General features: G+C 36.0%; 1 long non-coding RNA gene across 1 annotated transcript in view; it reads left to right on the forward strand.

The window, feature by feature from the left end:
* LOC116277654 (uncharacterized) overlaps window positions 1-19975 on the forward strand; it is an 88172-nt gene that overhangs the window by 15199 nt on the left and 52998 nt on the right. Inside the window, exon 2 of the long non-coding RNA XR_004187123.2 lies at window positions 15312-15384. This is a non-coding gene — a long non-coding RNA (uncharacterized lncRNA). The remainder of the gene's footprint in view (window positions 1-15311; window positions 15385-19975) is intronic.

Below are 19975 nucleotides of genomic sequence, written 5' to 3' on the forward strand. Positions count from 1 at the left end.
CTCTATCTTGCTCCATCCCCTCCCCCTCCCCACTGATAACTACCAGTTTGTTCTTATTGTCTGTGAGTTTGCTTCTATTTTGTTATATACATTCATTTGTTTTATTTTTTAGAGTCTACATATAACTGATAACAGAATATTTGTCTTTTCTCTGACTTATTTCACGAAGCATAATACTCTCTAGGTCCATCCGCATTGTTGCAAATGGCAGAATTTCATTTTTTATGGCTGAATAATATTCTATTACATATATATATATATATATATATATATATATATATATATCATATCTTATTTATCTATTCATTTATTGATGGACACTTAGGTTGCTTCGATATCTTGGCTGTTTTTGAATAGCGCTATAATGAACATTGGGGTGCATGTACCTTTTCATAATAGTGTTTTCATTTTCTTTGGATATATACCCAGCAGTGGAATTGCTGGATCATATGGTAGTTCTATTTTTAGTTTTTGAAGAACCTCTATACTGTTTTACAGTGTCCCAATTTACATTCCCATTACAGTGTTCAAGGGTTCCCTTTTCTCTACACTCTTGCCAACATTTGTTATTTGTAGACTTTTTGATAATGCCCATTTTGACAGGTGTGAAGTGATATGTCATTGTGGTTTTGATTTGCATTTCTTTGATGATTAGTGATATTGAGCATTTTTTCATGTGCTTGTTGGTCATCTGTATTTCTTCTTTGGAAGAATGTCTATTCAGGTCTTCTGCCCCAAATGGGCCTTTTAAAAACAAGCAGCTACATTTTATTTAAATGGACTTCATGTACGATTCTGTTTGAAGAGAATCTCTGCTACTTACTAGTTTGAAAAATTCTAACCTAAATAAAATAAAATGCATTTATAAGTATTTGGCTTTATTTTAATTAAATATAAAATTAAGAATTAAAATACCTAATTTTAAGACATAATATTTAAATTTCATACAAATAAATTTGATATATCTTTGTAATATAAAGCAAGAGTGGGATTAAAAAATAAAATTTTCTGATCCTTTCAACACAGAGGTGATCAACTTAAAAATTCTGCTCCAAAGCTGAAAAACGGCACATCCTCAGCTGAAGAAATAGTGACATGCAGATGAATCATCAGATCTTGTCTTTCTTGCTTAACAAATGAGGAAACAAACTGATAGCATTGGCGTGGGTAAATTTCTCATGGGAAAATACCTGTCTTAAGTTCTATAACTATCATAAGGCACAATAGCTAGAATTTGGCTATTTGACGGAATCCTGAGTCTTAAAGTTAAATCATGAATGTATGCCTATTTCAGGAAAGATGGAGAGCAACTTTGGGGTAAAATGCATAATAAATAGTATAATGTAGAGATCTAAAAGGAAATAAATCTTAATAAATAAACTTAAGAGGTAGAGGCTTTGCTGAGAGGTGTGGGGAATATGTTGCTTCGAAATGTGATCCAGAAATTTAGACAGTTGATCCTACTGGAGAGCTGGCAGTGAGCTAATCCTTGTTGGTGCCCCATTATTATCCTGGAAAGAATTTAATTTGGATTGTTGTTGTTAAGGTGAATTTTATACAGTATCATACATCAAATAATAAATGTTAAATCATGTTACCGTGGAATATAATGGAGCTATTAAAAAGAATGAGATAATTATGCTGGCATGGAGCTATCTGACATATATTAAGTAAAAGAGAAACTTAAATAAAAGACTCAAGCTATGAGGGAGAGTATAGCTCAAGTGGTAGAGCGCATGCTTAGCATGCACAAGGTCCTGGGTTCAATTCCCAGTACCTCCTCTAAACATAAAAAAGTAAACTTAACTACCTCCCCCCACAAAAAAAAGACTCAAGCTATGAAAATCATGAATAAAAGAAGGGCCATTAAAATGAACTTTTCAGAAATAAAAAAAGATTGTAACAGAAAAAAGAAAGCAATCCCACTTACAATAGCATCCAAAAAAACAATAAAATATTTAGAAATAAATTTAATCAGGGAGGTGAAAGACCTGCACACTGGTACATATAAGACGATGATGAAAGAGACTGAAGAAGACACAAGTAATGGAAAGGAAAAAAGGGAGACACAAATAAATGGAAAGATATTCCATGTTCTTGGATGGGAAGAATCAATATTGTAAAATTGTCCATTCTGCCCAAAGGAATCTAGAGATTCAATGCAGTCCCTATCAAAATTCTAATAATTTTTCATGTATATAGGAAAAACTATCCTGAAATGTAAATGGAACCACGAAAGACCCAAATAACCAAAGCAATCCTAGGAAAGAAGAACAAATTTGGAGGCTTCAGACCTCCTGATTTCACACTATATTACAGAGCTATAGTAATCAAAATATTATGGTACTGGCATAAAAACAGATACAGAGACCAGTGGTACAGAATAGAGAGCAAATTACATGATCATCTATGTGGTTTTTAAATAAATATTCTTTATCAAGTTGAGGAAGTTCCCCTCTATTCCTATTTACTGGAGGCTTTTATTATGAGTAGGTTTGGGATTTTATTAAATGTTTTTTCTGCATCTAAAAAAAATAGTTAAAATTTACTTAACTGTATTTTCTAATTGAATCTATATATTGTAGACTTTATCAATTAGCTTTTGCTGCTTGAGAAACCAACCCCCAAAATGTAGTCATTGAAAACAATCCCTGGGTGGTTCTTTGATCTGGGGTGTTTAGGCTTAGCTGGGTAGGCAAGGATGCCTCACTCACACTGTGGAGATTGTAGACTACTTGGTCTAGCGGGACTTCCAGTCATAAATATGGAAGTTGGCTCCATGTCAGCTGGTCACTGACCACATAAGTTTCATCATCTAGCATGCTGGCCCAAGCTCCTTCCCATGGTGGCCAAAGGGTTCACTGCAGCAAGAGAATGCAAATCTCACTGCACAAGCTCTTGTTAACCCTTTGCCTAAGTCACATTTTCCATTTTCCAATAGACCAAAGCTAGTTACATATCCAAGCACAGCATCAGAGAGGGAAGGGACTTTCCAAGGGAGGAACATAGAGAGATGTGTACTAATTAGGGCCATTATCATTATCGTCTACCACAAAGAATTCATGTGCATTAATACTTAGTACAAAGTTGAAAATACTCACTTCTTTGCTTCCATTGGTTAAAGTTTGAGAAAAGAAATTTTTTTTTGAGAAATTGCATTTTTGTGAACTACAATTCTTTTGTATAATTAAAATGAGACTCTGAATCTAGGCAAAGAAAGTTTAGGGCTACTGTGGTCCAAAGTCAAAAACTATTTTAGCAGTTCAGTCTGGAAGTGAGAATATGTACAACACATGTAATTTATTAATCTTCATTTTTATTTTGTGAATAAAGAATTCATTCACATAGTTCAAAATTAAGATACCAGAGGGTGAAAAGTCTCTGTCCTCCATCCACTGGGTTCTCTTTCCAGAGAGAATGTTGGCGTCTCTTAAATGGCCTTCTAAAGATGTTTTGTGCATATTCATGAGAATATTTATGTGCATTTCCTTTCAGTATGATTTAGAACCTTCTCAGTCTAGTTCCCAGTTAGGCTCTCAGTAAGCCAGGAGAAAGAAGGCAAAACACCATGTGGTCTGTCTTTTGAAAAGTGTTACAAGTGAATTAACAAGTAATTGAAAATGAGTGTGGCATCAGGAGATTAAGAACTTAATGCAAATACACCTGACCTTCTGCTATTTATCATCTACTGTATGAAGGCAAATTAGTGGATATATGACCGAAATTATAAATTATCTAACATTACTTTAAAGTGATTTTAGATTTAAAAAACAGGGACTTTCTAAAAAACCACACTTTCCAATTAGCAAAGGGTACTTTCTGAAATTCTAAATATAAGCAGTAAATGTTACATAGGGTTAAGGTTTATTCTTGTTTTAAAAATTGAACTTGCCCTTCAAGTTAGACAGTTGTATAAGAGGTGACAAAACATACTGTTGCCTATTTGTTGCATGTAAATAAATGTGTGTTATTGCAATAGCTCAAGAACCTTTTCCATCTTTGCTATTGGATTATGATCTCCCATGCCTAGTAGATAGGAGATATTCAATAACTGTGTCTTTAATGTGTGAAGAAATAGCTTATATGTAAAAAAAAAAAAGTGATACTAGATTTCTCAACCTTCACTTTTTCCCCACCAGATATGACTAACAGTAAAAGAAGGAGGTATCTTGAAGATGTTTAACCACGGAATGTAATCATTCACAAAATTTCCACAGGTTATTAAATTTCAGAAAGACAGTTATCCCTAGTTTTCTTCAGCTTTCCTGAATTTTAAAGGCATAGTGAAAAGAATATCGATGCTTAAGTTGAACAGAGCAGTGGTCAAATTCTGGTTTCACCATTTAACAGCTGTGAGAAAGCAGCATGATCCTTACCCTTCTTCATCAGCAAAAGGACAGTGATTTTTTTTTTTTTTTTACCAGGCTGGGTTTTGCTTTGTGAGACAATGTCTGTAAAACTCCTTGCAGAAAATAGATCCTTAATTGTAAATGGTACTATTATTGGTGTTCTTAGTAGACAGGAGAAAGTATGGAAAAGGAAGGAATGCCTACACCAATATCAGGCAAGAACCTTGGAAAATTATGAGGGGTTTATAGGAGGAACTGAGATAGTACTTTGTTACCTCCAGTAGCAATTTTCTCCAAAATGTTTTGACTGTCAAATTAATAATGTAGAGCTTTTTTTTTTTAATTCAACTCTCCTGCTTGAAATCTCTTTGTCTCGCTCTGCCATTGTTTTAATAGGAAGTTCATGTCTGTTCATAATCTGCTGTTTTATATATTTTTTCAAATTTCCCAGTGCAAAACCTCTGCTCTTGCTGCCTGGCACTGAAGGTATTTTTTTCCTCATCCACTTCTAGGCTTTAGTTCCAGCTGTCCCCCCACCTTCTCTGTCATCTCCACTCACCTTTCCATGCCCCCCTCCCTAATAAAAAGACCAAACAGCAATGCCCTCTTACATAAGAGTTGAGAGCCACTTTTCTTGTTTTATGAATTCTTATTATATACTGCCTTTTGCTGTAATTTAAATTTGCACTAGGAATATCACTTGTCTTTTCGGTAAGAGTGTTTCCTCAAGGTGGTGATTGTTATATTTCTTTGTGTCCAACAAAGATGCTAACATCTTTAATTTATGTTTCTTAGAGAATTCTACAAAAGGAGTCTGTGGGTCCAATTACTCCTTCACTGATAATTTTGATAATACATCTAAGGAATTAGGACTTTTTTATACAAAAGCCGCATGGGTCTGAGGTTCCCTCAGCTCTTTCTGCCTAAAGTACTATTTTCTCCAAGTGATTATTCCACTGTAAATCATTCTATTTCTGGAGCGCCTTCTATTGGGCAAGTGGCTGCTAGATGACAAATGCTACCTGAAATTTAGGGATAGCCTAATTTCTCTGTAGCAAAGTTTCAAAACTACAAGCAAATACAGCATGTTTAAAGCGATGATGAAGCCCCTGTGTAAATTTGTAGTGTTTTTTTTTTCCCCTCCTAATCCCACCATGCCCCGATGGCTCTTGACGACTTTTAAATAGAATGCTATTCAAATAACGTTTTTGAAACACATGGATTCCTATCCTTGTTTAATTTTCTTGATTTCAAAAGTTGACTCAAGTAAAGCCATGATTCCATTCTTATATTGAATTTTTAGTCCCTTAGGACTATGTAGTCAATTAAGCTATCCTTCTAAGAGTGCTAAATATTCACTAACATTATTAATCATTTAAAAAGTACCAGGATCTGACTTCCTCTGGGAGATGCTGTGTACTGGTTTTGAGTGTGTCTCATTTCAGGTCTACTGCAAGGATAGGGCCATATCCTTCAGCTCCGTTGGCAAATGTACCAAAGCTAAAACTTCCTTGTTGATGGAATGATGACTTTGGGTTTTAGGTACAGTTTCATGGCTTCGTTAATTATTTAAGATCCGACATCTGGATATTATTCCCTTTTAAACAAAATTATTTTTATCAAAACTGAGCATAAAAAATGTTCAGTGACTATAATTAGATTAAATCAGAAAATAAGATCATATGATTGCTCATAGCAGCAAATACTCATATTGTCCTTCACATCGACCCCATTTTACTGATAAGAAATTGAAGTTCAGAGAAGTTAAGTAATTTACCTTAGGTCACTCAACTATAAATGGTAGAGCCACAATTCAGACCCAAAGGCACTGTGGACCTAGAGTTATTTCTCTAAAACTATTCTGGAAAAAAGCATATTTTTTTGTGAGATAAGTTACTGAAGTTAAGATACCTCTGCAATTAGTGTGTATTATATGAAGGTAACATTGAGGCTGCCAGCATCACCTCATCTTTTGAGCAGAAACCTGAAGTGGTTACCCCTCTAATGCAACTGACTTAATTAAAAAATCTCTTTTGTTCATGGCCGTGTCCATGAAATTTCACAAATAAACACATTTGTATATGCTGTTTGACCATGCTAGGTGTTAAGTTTCTAGCACATACACTTAACTATAGGTGAGGTTGAAGAATTATATGACTCCCCCTTCTCTTCTGCACTCAGTGACAGATTAGGACAAGTCTTCCCAGTTCTGACTGTAATGCTCTTATGCAGATCTTAGGGCATACAGAGTTTTGTAGGTAATTTGTTTTTTGATGCATCTAATTTCTATATTTATTCTATTAATTTAGGAGATTGTGGTAACTATAGTAACTTTTAATTATTATTATTATTTTGTTATTAATTGTTCCTTGTGTAAGATGGATGCATAAAAAATTGCATTGCACTTTTATATTATAATAATATGCAGCCACTAAAAAGATTGAGGTAAATAGATATACCCCCTACCACCACACTAATGCCAGCACTACCACCTCCACCTCCATACTGTTGTTCCTAATAGCAAGTATTTGCATGGCATTTGGTTTGAGTTAGGCAATGTTCTAAGCTCTTCATATATATTAACTCATTTAATCTATAATCTGTAGGTTATCTCTGAAAGGCTATTCAAAGAATTGGTCATTGTGGTTCCTTAAGGGAGTCTGGAGCAACTAGAGTCTGGCTGAGAGATTTAGTTTTCACTGAATCCATTTTTTCTGGTTTGAAATTAAGATACACATTTTATCAAATTAATAAAATACTTTTAATGTAATAACTTCATTAATATTAAAATAATGTAGAAGTAAAAATAGAACATAGATAAGCAGAAAAACAGCAAGCAGCATATATGCACTATGTCTGCAAATGAGGTCTTGTTTTTTGTATTATGGCCAACACTAAAAGGCACAGCTCAAATCTTCCTTCCAAAAAAAAACTCACTGCCCTCCTGTAGGGAGAGAAGTTAGCTGATAGCCTCCAACTAAAGTATTCAAGCTGAGGTCATTCTCTTTTTCCAAGCCCCCTGTTAATGACTAAGTGAGGTGGTAGAACAAGGGCCAGGCCCAATGTCAGACTCCTCTAATCTTTGCTCCAGAACTCCCCACTGGACTGTTCTGCATGGCATTGTCAGGTCTGCATGGCAGTCTCCCAGCTCCCACTGAGTACTCCTGTGTCCTCCACTCTTCTTTCATGGGTTTTCCTCCCAATTACCATTTGCATTCCTAACTCACTCTCAGCTCCTGCTTCCTAAAGAGCTGAACCAGCACACAAATCCATGAGGACGTATAGGAGGAAAAATTCTTTTCCACCCTCTTAGGATGTCTGGCAGCACCTAACATTTTAACTGATGTAAGGGGAAAGATTAATGAGAAAAAAACATACAAGTTTTATTAAACTTTTACATGTATGTGGGGGTCTTCATCAGAGAATGAAGACCTGAAGTGACCAGAGAAGAAAGCTTTTATATTTTTTCGGCAAGGAAATGATAAATTTGTGAGGAAATGACAAGAGAAAAGAGTTCGGGATAGGGGCAGCAAACTGTGAGGAAGTAAGTTGGAGACACATTGGGGCTGGGGTGGGCTGTGCAAACTACTAGTTTGTACAGATGCATTTCAGCGTTGATTCCCAGTTTCTGGAGATAAGAATGCTCTTCTCTTCCTGGTTCTGGGAGGGCACCTATACCCTCGTGGGCAATTGTATGGCGTGTTTTTAGGTAGAAAAGGATAGGTCAGAGAGCTCTTCCTGCATCTACTATTTATCATGTGCTTTCAGCTCAAAATAATCAATATATTAAAGTGGTGTATTTTGGAGTGGCATGTCCTGAACTCCTTCAAGGACAAGGATAGGACTGAAAGAAATTTAGGTGATTGTTCCCTTCTCTTAAAAAATTTGTTACCTCATCTTTTCTTCTTTTACATTTTTAATTTTAATCCTGCATCTGTGTAGATTAAAGACACTCATATAGTTTAAATGCATATATATAAAGAATCAGCTAATTCAAAAAGACTTGCTAAGGTCAACAGAAGTCTCTAGTTTTTCTATTTTATTTTCCTTTCCCCAAAGGAATACACTTTTAATACTTTAAATTGACTCTCAATTTTAGCCTCTATATTGCTAATTAATATGCTAGTTTTGCTGCTTTTTTTTTTGAAGGGGGAGACAATTAGTTATGTATGTATGTGTGTATATATTTTAACAGTACTGGGGATCAAACCTACGACCTCTTGCATGCTAAGCATGCACTCTACCACTGAGCTATCCCCTCCCCACTGTATTGCTGCTCTTTGATTTTTCCTTTTAGACTTTATTGATTCTCTACTATAAAATATAAGGATTTAGCTTTCCTCTTTCTTTCTGTCTCCACTGTGTATGAGCATCTTTCAAATTTCCCAATATTTTAAATATCATTGTATCATAATATTGATTAGATCAATATTTAATATACACATTATTATGACTATGAAAATGCTATTCACAGCACAACCACATAGAAAACTATAATTACTTTTCCTTCTTAGCATTTTCTGGTTTTCCTGAAGTTGATTTTCCTTGTTTTTTCTTAATTGGTGCCATTTCTGTGCCCTTGGAAAATCAATATGGAATAAGGGTTATGAAAAGTCTTTGAAGTCAGCTTGCATGGATTTCAGCCCCAGTGTTCCTTCTTAAAACCTCTGTGACCTTAAGCCAGCTAGTTAATCATCTTTGCCTTCTTTTTCTTATCTGTAAAATAGAGGCGTTACATTCCTCCATTGCATAAGTTTCACATGCAAAATGCTTAGAAGAGTATCTGCCCACATAGAAAGTGTCCCATAAATGTTACCTATTATTAATCATTAATTCAACTCCAAACATTCTGTCAGTTTGTCTGAATCTCTTAATATGCTCACTCACAATAGTGAGTCTGTCAGTTTCATCTTTGTGGAAGTGTCTCCCTAATTCTTCCAGCCTGCCCCACACAGGACTGTTTGCCTACTCCACCTGGGATGGACATGAAAATTCTTATTCAGGATTTCGTTTGGTGAAATAAAATTCACATTTTATTGCAAGACAAGAAAAATGTAAACATTAAATTTTTCTTTGCTCATTTGAGCCTCTTTCCTCCTCTTTATTGTGTACTGTGGATCTGCATTAACCAGACCTCCTTAGAAGCTAACTTTCCTCCTTAATCTTGGAAGGGCCACAGTGACCCATCACCCACTATTTGCTTTATACACATAAATATGGATTGTGTAAACTGTCAATAATGTGTCATTTAATATATAGCCCTCTGTCTCAAAAACTTATATAACTGTGCTTGGACCTCTGGAACAGTTCTTGGAGCTTTCTGAGAGGCTGTTCCTGGGTTATAATCTTCCATTTGCCTTGAGTAAAAATTTCCACTTCTTTCTTAGATCGACTGATTAATTTTTCATCCACACCTTTTATCTTCATCTTCCCTTGTTTTAGGTTTTGGTCCCTTGTCTTCTGTTTTCCATGTCTTCCTCTTTGTTGATCTACACCTGTATTTTAATGAAGCATATATTACAGCTTCCGGAGAAATAGTTTTTTGGGAAGTATTTTTTTTAAAAGAAATTACATGTCTGAAAATGTCTGTATCCTATCCTTATATTAATTATTAGATTTGTTGGATATAGAATTCTAAAGTGAAAGTAATTTGTCTTAAGGATTGTGGAGGCATTCTTTCATTGTCTTGTTTCTAGTATTGCTGGTGAGTGGTCTAAAGCTATTTCCCTTTTCCCTTGAAGGAACCTTTTGAAGTCATTTGCTTAATTAGTTATGGTCACTTAACAAGGCACACTTAAACTGCAGAAATTTTCAATAAACTGAGAGTGCTGCCTCTAATCTCATGGACTATCTGGCATAGTGAGTGTAGGAGAATTATAAGGACTGTGCATATGCTGGAAAATAGATGGTGAGATAGTCCTAGGGGCTGGGAAAAATCTGCTATGCAGTTCCATGATTAAATGCTCAGGAGCTATATACATGGCATAGTCCCAGAAAATAAACATTTCCTGAATGAGCAGGACTGTAGGACTGATACACAAGTAGCAAAAATTCAGGGAAAAATCTCTGTTAACCTCGAAATGGACTCACAAAAGGATTAATCATCAGTGATAAATGTTCATGGTTCCCAAAGAGCTGAATGTGTTGTGCTATTCTGAGCAAATTCCATCTATCACTGTTGACCCGTAATAGCTATCCATCTATTACACTGACTAGTGAGGCTCTGCATCCAATGAGGTCAGCTTTATGACTTGCTTAGCTCCAAATTACTACAGTGGCTGTTTCACCATCACTATTGCCAAAGCATCCTCTTTTTCATAATTGCTGATACACAAACACGCACACTCACCTCTTCTTCATTCCAAAGCAAAAGAAGATAAATATGGGGACATGATTTTCTTTCCAGGTATGCCTGCCAAATTTAACTGAGCAATTAAAATATAGGCTTTCAAGCCTAATAAATTATTGAACATTGATTGAGTACTCTTTGTTAGGCCTCTGGGGGAATATGAAGATTCATTAATACCTGGTTCTCACCTTCACAGAGCTTACATTCTAGTTATTTTGCTAATACATAACTTCTTGAAAATTTCACTATGAGCAGTTGACATTTCTTCACATTTGTGTTTCCCCTCCTAGGAAAAGTGACTGGTAAATAATAGGTGACCAAAATAATACTGAAGAATGGTAATTAAATGATGAAATTAAGCAACAGTTTTAGGCAACAGTGAAGTACTCTTACAGGACATGATACAACTAATTTTAAAATGGACTGTGTACACAATGATACAGGAACAATGCTTCTCAAACTGAGTCCACAAGTTTGCTTCGAGAGTATTTTTTATTTTGTAGATGTTTGAAGGATATACACTTGAGGAACTTATATCCAGTTTCATATTTGTATGTATTTAACTGATAATGTAATTTAAATGATTTAAAGTAATATTAAGGATCCTCAGAAATACTATCCTTTTAATAGAATATTATTCAGTGCCATGTATGGATCTTATTTGAATTGTCTTTCTTTTACATTCAGAATTTTTATTTCAAAACAAAGAACCACGGTAACAATAATAGAAATTATTCACAATCTGGTCACTGAGAAATGGAAAAACTTCCACACTGTGGTACTATTTGAATTCTCTTTCAAACAAACTGCAAAATATTAAAAAAACATGATAGAATAAGGGAAATTAAATAATTACTGAATAGTTGATGATCCTAAGATATTATTGTTACTATTTTTAGGTGTTCTTTTTAAAAAGAAGTTACCTTTTAAAAATAAATACTGAAATAGCAATGAATGAGATGATATGATGTCTGGGATTTTCTCTGAAATAATCTAGGAGGTGGTCAAAAAATATCCCTGTGGCACCTTATTTCTAGATTAAGAAACTTGTGTTGTTGTTGTTGTTTTTAATAAATGGATTTTTGTGTTTGGCTTTTGTCCCATCCTAGTCTCTGTAGAAAATGAATAGGCATATAAGAATCACAGCAATTCTTTTCAGTTGATAATAATTACTATCAATCTTTATGGCCTGATTAGCTCTATCTTAAGGCATAAAGCTATCTGTTATTTTTATCATGTCAGATATATTCCAGTTTGAGGTGAAATGAAAAAGATTCATGATGCAAAAGTTTTATGATACATCATCCCAAGAATGCTGGCTGCTTGCCATTATAGAAAGTATTAGAGATGAGAAGTGACTGGCCTAAAATTATGGCTAATGAAATTATAATCTAGATTTATCAGCATCCAATATTTATAGACATGTTTATTCATTTATTTACATCAAATTCTGTAGTTTTAGAAATATCTTTGAAATTTCTTTCCCCCTTACTTTTATGATTTATCCAATTATCCATTCCATTATTTCTTTCAGAGTAAATATGTTGAAATTCTAATTTAATTCATGTATAAAGACTGATCCTGAGTATAAATTGACATATCCTCTGACATGAGGACAAATTATGCCACATAGTGACCGAAAATAGAACTAACCCAGAAAGTGATTTTGACGTAAGACCTCATTTTTTCCCCCCAGTGATTATTTCAGTCCCAGACTTTGGGGATGAGTCAAAACAGCCCAGAATGAGAGGGATTGGGGGATCAATTTTATACATAGTAAATTCAACAGTATGCAGGCAGATCAGTTGTTAGTAGGAACTTCTGAAAAATTGGATCATGTTTATCAATCAACATATATTTCATGAGCATTTCCTTTTTTGCCTGACACTGTTGCAGATACTGTGGGAAAATATAAAAATACCTGTGAGACAAATAGAAGACCTACAATCATGCTGAAGAAACAATACAATTGTTAAGAACAATTAAATGATAACTTTGTAGTAATACACAAATATAGGTTGATATTTCTGTGGATTGGAATAATTGATAAGGTTTTACCAAAGAAAACGGGGAATCAACTGTATGCTTATTAATCTTGGTTCTATTCTGGGTGGGATGACCATAAAGCAAAACAAACAACCCTAGAATCAGATTTGTGGGTAAAAATGACTTACAGTGATCCAAGCAGGATTGGTTTAAGCCTTCCAGCAGTAGACTGACAAAGTTACAAGATAAATTTCAAAAAGATGATTTCTATCTCCTTGAGATAAAAGAGAAGAAGTGTTCAACAGATTAAATTCTAGGCTCTGCTAAGCTATTATGTTAGTTTGGTAGTGCTGCATAACAAATCACCACAGTGTAGCAGCTTAAGCCAGCACATATTTATTAGCTCACAGTTCTCTGGATCAGGAGAAGCTATGGGCATAGCTCAACTGGGACCTCTGCTCAAGATTTCAAAAGGCTGCAGTCAAGATGTTGACCAGGCTACATTCTCAACTGGAGGCCCACATAGGGAAAAATCTCCTTTCAAAATCATTTAGGTTATTGGCAGAATTCTGATTCTTGTGGCTATAGGACTGCAGACCCGAGTTTGTTCTGGCTGTTAGCTAGCAGCTGCCTTTTGGTTCTAGAGGACAACCATAATTTCCTACTACATGAACCTTTCCATAAGCAGTTACAGTGTGTCAGTTTGCTTTGTCCAGACCAGCAGGTCTTAGAATTGGTCTGCTAAGAGTCATATGTATATATGATCTTAGGTGGTATAGTCACCTGTCTGTTTAATCTATATATATGTAGAGGTCTCCTAAGGTATAGATAGAAGATAGAGAGGTAGGTAGGTAGGTAGATACATAGATAGATAGAAGAATCTAATCATGGGAGTGACATCCTATCACCTTTGGTAATTCTTTTGGTTAAAATCAAGTTGCAGGTTCTTCCTGCATTCAGGGAGAGGAGGTTAACTCATTAGATGCCCAGTTAACTATCAGATATTTAATAATATATTTCTACCATATTTTACTGTATTAATGAACAACTCAGCATTTTAGTTGGTGATCTAAATAATCTCTTTATTCTTACTAAATCTCATTGTTAGGAGACAATTTTCTATGTGTCTTTTACATTCCTGCACATCTTGAGAGCAAGAGGCATTAACTTTTTGCTCAGATGTTTGTATAGCTAATGTCTCCCTCTAGGGCAGATGGCAGATCTGTTTCCTGACCAAGGTGATAGAGATAATTTTTCCTTCCTGGAAAACGTTAGGAAGGTTTGCTAGCATCTTTCTTGTACAATTGAGGGTTTCCTAAACACAAAATTTCTCAGCTGTGACACAGATCCACTGCATGTCCAGCATCCACCTGGGCTCATATCCTTATCAGCCCCATGGGACTTGGGGAGCAATGGGAATGGATTTGAACATGAAGCTCATGTTGCCTGCTGCGCCCTGCACGGTAAAGTCCTTTGTCTCTGACCCAGGCGTCTTATGTCTTCTGCCAGCATATATGAAACTGTGAACATGTTAAGGCTGGGCAACTTGGATCCTTCACAATTCCTGACACTCAGTTTTCCTCTAAGTGAGATTATTTCTAAGACTCCTTTCATGTTTCATCATTGATATTTTAATACTATCACTGGCTCTGTCATTTTTGTCATTGGCATAGAAGAACTCAACTATGTTTGTACTTGACTTCTTTTAAGGTTGTTTAAACACTCCTCAATAGTCTAGAGATAGTAAAGATTATTTAAAACCAGCTTTTGCAAATAAAGAAACTAAATTTATTTTAATTTGCTGGAACTGCTAATATGAGGCATTGGTTATTTGGGAAACAAATCTATTAGGACATTGCTTTGACTGGGAGTCAGGTGCTCATCCTTTAGCTCATGTTTTTGTTGTAGTTTTCTTTGGTTTATGGCAACATTATGAAATTCCATTCTTTGCATTTCTTTGAGTCGTGTTTAAACGTCAGTCTGTAATATTCCACATCCCATGTTTTCTTTAAACTTTCCTCTCTCACATTTTCAGACATTGTTGTTAATTAGCATTTCTTAATTTATATTTTCTGTTTATTATGAAAAAGTAGAATGCTTTGGCAGGAAATAGAATTGCGGTGAAGCATAAACAGTGTTGGGAGCCTTCAAGGGCATCCTGAAAAAAACTTGTACAGACAGGCAAAGCACACATGTGACAATTAGCTTTTCCATAGTCAGCAAAGGATCCACAACTGCAAGTGAGACTAGCCTGGTTTTGCTATTTTGTTATTTTCTTTAGCTATAATTGAAAGTAATAAACTAAAAGGTTAATTTTTACTGCATATGCAAAATTTATAGAGACTTCAGAAATAGCTAATCCATATTTTTCATAGAAAATTATATTTGGCTTAATATCTTAAAATAAAAACCTCAACATAAATTTAAAAAGTCTAACATTCTGACATGAATTTGTACACATGAGCAACCTATAAGTATATGTGAGAGCATGTATGTCCATGTGCATGGATGTGTGTTTGTGTGGTAGGTCAAACTAAAGTGACAATGTACCCTTACTTCCACCTAAGGGGCTAGGTTTTAGGCAAAATGACATTTCATTGAAGCCATCCTTTTTCCTCCTCCCTTAGCCTCAAATGATGATGATGATGACAACCATGATGAAGATACAGGTGATGAAGGCAACAATAGCTACAACAACAGGTAACATTTATCAGAGTCTCTAATGTGTATCAGGCATTATCCTATATGCTTTACTACTGTTTCATTTAATCCTTGAAACAGCTTTTGGATTGGGTATTATTAATAAACCAATTTCCATGAAACTGTAGCAAAAACAGCTTATGTAACTTTTTCAAATTCAAATAATTTTTAAGTAGTGTCAGAACTTTATGCTAAAGATTACTTCTCAGCAGACGGGGGATTTTTTGTTTCCCAGTTAAGAGCCATGAAAGAGACGAGGGAAAAAAAAACCCAAAAAATAGTTGAAGGTTGAATTAGTAAAAATGAACCTAATTTAGATACTGAGAAATCTATTAAATGTTCCACTTATTAATTTGGAACAATGATCAAAATAAGAAAAAATTACCAAAGAAATTTAGATAAGGTTGAACAGAGAGTATTGTTGTTGTTTTTGCTTCTTAGCATAGTAAACGTTTTAATGGAATAACTTTGGCTCAGGCAAAGGCGGTTCCTAGGTATCTCAGGGTGTGTGTGAACCCCAAGAAGCTGGGGCGTTCTCTGAGCCCCTGGGATCCATTTTCCAGAACGAAAGGGCTGGCGCAGGGTGTCCACCCAGCCTCCAGTGGCAAGGCCTCTCAAATGCAGAAGGTTCTTGGCCTCCTCCTCAGGACTCAGGACTGCTGCTCACAGGGACATCTCCTAGAGGTGATTCGTGGAGAAGGGTTGTTCTGGGCGGGGATAAGGGCCCAAGCAGCAAGGGCAGGGGAGGCCAGCCCAGAAATCCTTTTACCTAGGGGACAACCCCTAATCCGGCTGGGCAGTGGGTGGGACATCACACAGGGGATTCAGTGGTGGCTGTCACTGTCTCAGGGTGCCTGTCTTTGTGGGAGGGAGAGGAGGTGGGGAGGTTCGAACGGAAAGGGAGGAAGCCCAGCGACACTCTCCAGCGCAGTGCAAGGCCATGGCCAGGTGCCTTGATCTCCTGTGGCATCCCCTGCAACCCCTCCAGCGTGGTCTGTCTCAGGCCGGGTCAGGGCAGTGCGTGGTCCTGGCCAGGTCGCATACCCTTCTCTGCGAGGAGTGGGGACGGCTCCCAAAAGGCCCTTGGTTCTAGACCAAAAGCTAGAAGGTTCTTTGAGGGCTTTCCCGTTCCTGTGTCTCCGTCTGTCTGGCTCTGTCAGATTAGTTTCAGCAGCATTCAGCGTGCCACAGTTCCTTTTGTAATTTAAAGCCCTCTCTAAATTGCACACTTCTCTCCTAATACCTCCCAATTTCTCTGCTTATCTTGTCAGAAAAAATCCCCCTAAAGAGCTGCCTATGCTTACTATCTCTACTTCCTTGATTTCTCCCTTCACGTCTCTCCAGTCAGGTTTCCTACCCAGCGTTCCACAGAAACTGCCTTTGCCAAAGTTATCAGTGATGTCTTTGCTGTCATCTTCAAGAGATATTTCTGGTTCTTATCTTACTGTACCTCTCAATGTAATCCAACAAAGTTGATTCTTATTTTCTTCGTGGAACAACTCCCTTTCTTTGTAACGTCATCCTTGACTGACCTCCTTTCTCACTGGTCTCTTTCTCAGTCTCTTTTCCTGGCTTCTCCTGCATAAACAAAGTCAAATCAAGCTTTTTCTTTTCATCTTTGTGCCTATCCCAGTACCAAGCTCTTGAGAGCACACAATCAGTATTTGCTGGATGTGTGAATGAAGAAGTGAACGGATAGATAAATGGATAATTTAATAAATGGAATGTTATGGATGTGTGTAGGTAAGAAAGCTTAATTTTGCTTGAAGCAGTCAGAAAAGTTTTTCTGAAGAAGGTGAAAATTGACCTGTGTTGAGAGAGTGTCAGACCTGTCTAGTGAACAAATAAAGCATTTATTTCCAGAAATGAGTGTTGCTATAAAATTGACATAGTGTACCATTCCTTTGGAAGCTTTGGGAGAATGTTTTATTCCAGAAGGAGAAAATAAACCAAGAAAGAGAAAAATGTAAGATCCAGGAGATCCAACACAAGTGAGAGGAAAAGGAAATCCCTTGGAAGATGGGTGAGGGAGAAGCTATGATGATGGGTGAGGGAGAAGCTATGATGATGGCTGAACATCAGGCCCAGAAATGAACAGTCCAGATTGGATTAGGAGGGCAGACCCCTGCAAGAGGAGTCTGATGGAATGTACTTCTGCCAAGGAAATTGAATCTGATAGGTACATAGAAATCCAGGTTAATTAAAAAGGGAGAGTTATTAAATATAGGTAAAATCAAAAGTTACGAAAAAGAAGAGCATAATGGCTCACATGTAGGTAGTGTTTATACAGTCATAATAATGCAAATCCTGTTTATTCATTTAATTAAAGTTATGTTTTACTTCTATTGGAAGGAGTAAAGAAAGGGAAAAATCTGTGCTTTGGGGAGGGATATGCATGAAAGGGAGCTAAATTCTCACGTTCTGCATGGGAAATTCATTAAAAATGGCTAAAACTGAAAAATTATTAAGTAGCCTTATAAATATATTATTTAGATATAAGGAGTTAAATGCTAAAAGAAAAAGCCAAAATAGTTGGAAATGGTTGCCCTCTGGAAAATAATGGAGGGGTAAAGTGATTACTTTTTTTTTTGCATAATCCATGTAGAAATATTTGACATTAGAATATACATTAAAAAGAATAAAATAAGGCAGAAGAGAAGTTAAACATTTATTTTCCTGTCCCATCCCAGTTCAGAAGGCCATTTAACAATGGCTCTTGAACCCACTGGCCCATTTCCTCAGAACCAAGCTTTTTGGCTCATTGGAACTTATTTTTTCTCAATATCATGCATAATGGAATAGAGTTGTTGTGTTCCTTTTAAGGAGATTTATTCTAAATTCCCACTCTGCTGAACAGGAAAAAAGCATACAGACCAAAGCTGGAGGAAAGGGTATATTTCTATGCACACTAAGTTTCTCCAATCTATTGTATGGGTCACTATGTAACCATTGACATTTCCTGGCTTCTGGTATTATTCAACAAGCTGAGTCATTATCTTAACTTTCCAAAATGGATCAGCAAACAACTGATTTTCCAAATGTGATATTGTCAGTTCAGGGTAAAGCTAGTTTCTCCGGCTTCTTGGTGTATGTTTAAGAAAAATTCAGGAAATTTGAGAATCTTAACATGAAGACTTTTATTTGTAACACTGAAAATTATTTTACTAATGGACTATGGAAAAATTCTAACATAATTGTAAAAGCTGAAAAATGTCACAGATTATTGGTAGACATATTTTCCTTCACATATGTGGATTCTTGCCCTTGGATTCTATTATTCTTTAATAATTATATTTCCGGTGTTTCTAGACAATAGTTATGAGCCTTTTGAGTCCTCCTAAGGCAGAAATTTATTTACGTAAAAGACAAAATAAGAACAAGTTTCATTATATTTCTCTCATAAGTGATGCACTTCTTAGGGATGCAATAGCACCATGAAAGTTTATCAAAATCATTGTAAAATGTAATATCAAATTATGTTTTGAAAAACACTGACCACAGTATTTAGCAAAAATGTCATGTACAATTGCTCCCTGATTCTCTTTTCTGAATGTGTGCTGTAGATTTCCTTATAAAATACTATTCAGTATGTATTTTGGGGTGAAAGGAAATATTGGTTAAACTAGTTCCCCCAAACTGGAGCCTGTAAATGAGAAGTGTTTCTGTAACTGTCTGAGCTGAGCATCTAGTTTCAAAATGCCTAGATTCAAATGTCACTGCAAATATTTATCAACTATGTGACCTCAGGCAAGTTTCTTAACCTCTCTGTGTCTCAGTTTTATCATTGTAAAACAGTGCAGTTAAAAGTATTGATGTCATTATGTTGTTATAATGACAAAACTTGGATCAACTGGCACACTGAAAGTGTCATATAGCCTTATGAATTTAGTCATTATTGTTGGAAATGTTCTTGACTTCTCCAAGTCTCAGCGATTGCAGGGAAGCAAAAACTATCTCCTATGCTTCCTCTGGTAAGGTGCCAATTTCTGCCTCAGGATATGCTCAGAGCTCTCTGGAATGGAATTTTCCATACAGTCCTCTGAAGATAAATTTAAGGAAATGTACGTGGAGAATGGGAAATAGGAATCATGTCAATCAGCTAGCTGATGTCCAACATTGAATGAGTCCAAGCTCATGACTCTTGCCTTCAAAGTTGGAGACATAAGATTTAGACATATATCATTTAGGAAGGAATGTTTTCAGTTGTTAAGTATTAGAACACACACTGGCTCAGTCAATCATCATCTTTTGTTATCTTATATAACTGGCAACCTGGAGATAGATAATTTCTAGTTAGGGGAAAGCAGTGGGAAAGCAGCCATCTGGAAATCCATACCAGAAATCAAACTGGCCAACAGAATTGTGAGAAAATAAATTTCTGTAGTTTAAGCCACCCAGTCTGTGGAGTTTGTTATGGCAGTCCAAGCTGACTATTACAGGAGGAAAATTTTTCCTAGAAACCTCTTGGTAAATTTTGCTTTACATTTAGTTACTGGAAAAAAGTCACATAGCCATGGATAGCTCCATGGAAAGTTGGGAAACTATGTGACAACATGCAGTGAGACGAGCACAATTGGCTTCTATCAGTCAT

This window comes from Vicugna pacos, chromosome 1 (assembly GCF_048564905.1).
Source record: "Vicugna pacos chromosome 1, VicPac4, whole genome shotgun sequence".
NCBI lineage: Eukaryota > Metazoa > Chordata > Mammalia > Artiodactyla > Camelidae > Vicugna > Vicugna pacos.